Source organism: Macrobrachium nipponense, chromosome 44 (genome assembly GCF_015104395.2).
Source record: "Macrobrachium nipponense isolate FS-2020 chromosome 44, ASM1510439v2, whole genome shotgun sequence".
Classification (NCBI taxonomy): domain Eukaryota; kingdom Metazoa; phylum Arthropoda; class Malacostraca; order Decapoda; family Palaemonidae; genus Macrobrachium; species Macrobrachium nipponense.
In genome coordinates, this window is record NC_087221.1 from 9,058,693 (window position 1) to 9,063,692 (window position 5,000).

Below are 5,000 nucleotides of genomic sequence, written 5' to 3' on the forward strand. Positions count from 1 at the left end.
GTGTTCTCAACTATTGTCATGTGATGTAGGCAATGAGCTTGAATGTTTCCAGTCCGAGAGTCCCACCCTTGTTAAATTTATCTTCCTCTTGGAAAATAATGCTGTTGTTTTTTAAGGAATACACCAACCAACTTCCGGTTATTTTTTCCCCACTAACTAATGACTTCTGGCACTGTTGTTTCTAGGAAATACAAAGTCAGATGGTACTTAAGTTGGTCCTCTGGAAACCAAATATGTCCGAATTCTCTCAGTCAGAACTGAAGGCCAAATATTATTGATTTGATATTATTTCTTTTATTTTATTTTTCATTAGTTTTATTTTTATTCACAAATTGCACCCTGGCAGCTGTCCATACTGCCACATGAGAAACCGCCACTGGGGGTGAGAAGGGGTAGGAAGGGGCTGATTCGTAAAAATAACCGAAAACAAAAGATATTAGAGTCTAATTCATAGTTTTCAAGTTCTCTGAGATGAATAGTGATACTTCCAATGTCCTTTAAGTCTAAGTTCAGCCCCAATAGGAAGAGGGGATGGGAAGGTGGTGACATCTAGAAATAACTGAAAACTACAGATATTAATGTCTAATCCATAGCTTTTGAGGTCACTGAGATGAACATTGACACTCCTGATGCCCTTTCAGTCAAAGTTCAGCCCCAATAATAAGGGGTGGAGGGAGGGGAATTGCTATGGGGGTGAAGGGGTGAAAAATGAAATGACAAAAATGATGCATGTTAATGTCTAAACCATAGCTTTTGAGGTCGCTGTAATAAACAAAAAAACTCACAATGCCCTTCAAGTCCAAGTTCAGCCCAAATAGGAATCAGGGCGAGAAGTGGTAAAATATAAAATGTCAAAATGCTGGGCAATGTAACTTTCTTAACAGGAGAGAGAGAGAGAGAGAGAGATTAGAGGGTGTTTGGGAGGAGAGAGAGAGAGTTTATCTCTTGTCAATTAGAGTTTTCCTGGGCAATGCCTGGGTAGTCAGCTAATCTGCTTAGCAACAGGGAAAGACAAATGTTGGGGTAAGGCATCACTTGTACCAAAGAGGGTGTGTGGAGAGGGGATGGAAAAGGGTGAAAAGTAAAAATAACTGAAAATGACTTAAATTAATGTCTAATCCATAGTTTTTGAGGTCGATGAGCTTAATAGTGACACTCCCGGTGCCCTTCAAGTCCAAGTTCAGCCCCAGTAAGGAGTGGGGGAGGGGGGGGGGAATGGGTTGGAAGGGATGTGATGTACAAATAACAAAAAATAACAGATATTAGTGTCTAACCCATAGTTTTTGTGATCGCTGAGATGAATAGTGACACTCCCAATGCCATTCAAGTCCAAGTACAGCCCCAATAAGGAGGAGTGAAAAAGGGGTGGGAGGGGGGTGACATAAGAATAACCAAAAACGACATATACTATTGTCTAATCCAAAGATGTCGCAGTCGCTGAGATGAATACTAACACTCCCAATGACCTTCAAGACCAAGTTCAGCCCCAACAGGTAGAGGGGCTGAAAAGGGGAAGGGGGTGAAATGTAAAAATAATGCAAAATGACAAATATTAGTGTCTAATCCATAGTTTTTAAAGTCACTGAGATGAATAATGACACTCATGATGCCCTTCAAGTCCAAGTTCAGCCCCGGATAGGGGGTGGGGTGGAAAGGGGTGGGAGAGGGTGACATGTAAAAATAACCTAAAGCGACAGATATGAAAGCTAATCCATAGTTTACAAGGTTGCTGAGATGAATAGTGACATTCCTGATGCCATTTAAGTCCAAGTTCAGCCCTGATAGGAGGGGCAGAGAGAATGGGTGGGAAGGGGTGACATGTAAAAAATAACTGAAAATGACAGATATTAGTGTCTAATCCATAGTTTTCGAGGATGCTGAGATGAATAGTGATGCTCCTGATGCTCTTTAATTCCTTGTTCAGTGGTATGAAAAAAATACCAAAAATGACAGTTATAGTGTCTAATCTGAGATGAACAGTGACACTTCGAATACCCTTTTAATTCAAAGTTTAGCTCCAATAGGAAGGAGGGTGATATGGGGTTGGGAAGGGGGTGACATGTAAAAATAAAAAAATTAAAAGTTACTGATATTAGTGTCTAACATAGTTTTCAAGGTTTCTGAGATTAATAGTGACACTTCCAATGTGCTTTAAGTCTAAGTTAAAGTTCAGCCCCGATAAGAGGTTGGGTGAGAAGGGGTGGAAAGGGGATGACATGTAAAAATATACTAAAACAACACATATTAGTGTCTAATTTATAGTTTTCAAAGTCGCTGAGATGAATAGTGATACTCCCAATGTTCTTTAAGCCTAACTTCAACCTCTATTGGAAAGGGGTGAGAATGGGGTGGGAAGTGGGTGAAATGTATAAATAACCAAAAGGACATATATTTGTATGCAATTATAGTTTTCAAGGTCGCTGCAAAGAATTGTGACACTTCTGATGCCCTTTAAGTCAAAGTTCATCCCCAATTAGGAGGGGCAGTGAAAAGGGGGAGGGAAGGGGGCAAAATGCAAAAATAATAAAAAAGAAAAGATATTATTGTATAACCCATAGTTTTCAAGCTCGCTAAGATGAATGGTGACACTTCAGAGGCCATTTAAGTCAAAGTTTAGCCCCGATTAGGAAGTCGGTGAGGAGTGGCTGGGAAGGGGGTGAAATGTAAAAAATAACAAAAACAAAAGGACAGATTGTTAGTGTCAAATCCAGAATTTTCAAGGTCGCTGAGATGGAATAATGACACTCCTGATGCCTTTTAAGTCCAAATTCAGCCCTAATTGGGAGTAGGGAAGAAGGGGATGGGAAAGGCCTGAAATATAAGAATAACTAAAATGACAGATATTAATGTCTAATCCATACGTTTTGAGATTGCTCAGAATAATAGTGACACTCCCGATGCCCTTTAAATCCAAATTCAGTGGATGGGAAGGGGGTGAAGTGTAAAAATAAGAAAATTGACAGATGTTAGTGTCTAATCCATAAATTTTGAGGTCGCTGAGATGAATAGTGACACTCCTGGTGCCAATAAGTCCAAGTTCAGCCCCAATTGGGAGGTGGGAAGAAGGAGGTGGGAAAGGACTGAAATGTAAAAATAACCAAAACGACAGATATTAATGTCTTATCCATATTTTATGAGGTTGCTCAGAATAACGGTGACATTCCTGATGCCCTTCAAGTCCAAATTCAGCCCCGATTGGGAAGTGGGTGGGAGAAGTGGGTGGAAAGGGGATGAGATGTAAAAATGACCAAAACGACAGATGTTAGTGTCTAATCCATAATTATCGAGGTCGCTGAGATGAAAAGTGACCTTCCCGATGTCCTTTAAGTCCAAGTTCAGCCCCAGTAGGGAGGGGGTGAGAAGGGGGTGGGAAGGGTCTGACATATAAAAATGATAAAAAAAGACAGATATTAGTGTCTAATGCATAGTTTTCAAGGTTGCTGAGATGAATAGTAACACTCCTGATGCCATTCAAGTCAAAGTTCAGCCCTGATAGGAAGGTGGGGGAGAAGTGGGTGGGAAGAGGGTTGACATGAATAACCAAAATCGACAGATATTAGTGTCTGATCCATAGTTTTCAAGGTCACTGAGAAGATTAGTGATTCTCCCAATGTCCATGAAATCCAAGTTCAGCTGTGATAGAAAGGGGGTTTAAGATGGGGTGAGAAGGGGGTGACATGTAAAAAAATAAAAAATGACAGATTTTAATGTCTAATCCATAGTTGTATGTCGCTGAGATTAATAGTGACATGACACTGCTGATGCCCATCAAGTCCAAGTTCAACCCTGATAGGATGAGGTTGCTGAGATGAATAGTGACTCTCCTGAAGCTCTTCAAGTCCAAGATCAGCCTCAATAGGAAGGTAGGGTGAGAAGCAACTATCTTAACAGGAATGAGAGAGAGTTAGTTGAGAGGGATTAGTGTTGTAGTGCGTATTTGCCTTGGCAGTGCCTGGTTGTCAGTTTAGTATATATGTATATATATATATATATATATATCATATATATCATATATATTATATATGTATATATATATGTGTGTGTGTGTGTGTGTGTGTGTTTGTGTGTTTGTGTGTGTGTGCGTGTGTATGTGGAGATATTGGTAGGTATGGAGCTCCTGTATTAATGAACTATAAATAGTCTAATTATAATGTGTTTGAAAATAGCTTTATTGCTGGATTTATGTGGTATGTAAAGAAGGACTTTATAAGTATTAGGGAAAAAAATCTGGCGAGAAAAAATGCTTGGTAGATAGGTGGTGGAGCATATTGATAGGTGTATTTTAGTTGAAGAGAAATGTAAGACAGATTAAGTTGAAGTTAGGGTGTAAAAGGTGAAAATTGTGTTGTAAATGTTAAGTGTTCGTAAGTGTAGTGGGGATAATGAACACAATTGATGACGGAAAAAGGGATAAAAAGGTTTGATAAAATCAGAACGGGAATTATTTGAGGTAGGAGAATGAATGGGATAATCAAGCAGCAAATTAGAAGAAAAAGAAGGTGAGCACTAGTAGTAGTAGTTGAAAAGTTCACCACCAATACTATAATTCTCTCTCTCTCTCTCTCTCTCTCTCTCTCTCTCTCTCTCTCTCTCTCTCTCTCTCTCTCTCTACTTCTAAAACATACTTTATAGATATTTTATCACTCCATTCCTCAAAGAAAATATATGAATGAAGTAGCTATAAATATGCCTACGCTTTCGCGTAACCAGATTTTGCTCTCTCTCTCTCTCTCTCTCTCTCTCTCTCTCGTTCTCTCTCTCTCTCTCTCTCTCTCTCTCTCTCTCTCTCTCCGTTTGTTTCTAAAACATATTTAAAAACATATTATCACTCAGTCTCTCAAAGCAAGTATATTGAATCAAGTATCTACAGATAGGCCTATGCTTATGCTTACTCTCTCTCTCTCTCTCATATAATATTGCACTCATTCCTGTATTGTTCCTCATGATTTCCACTGGATATTGCCAAAATTCGACTACATTTTCTTTCATTTTACGTCATT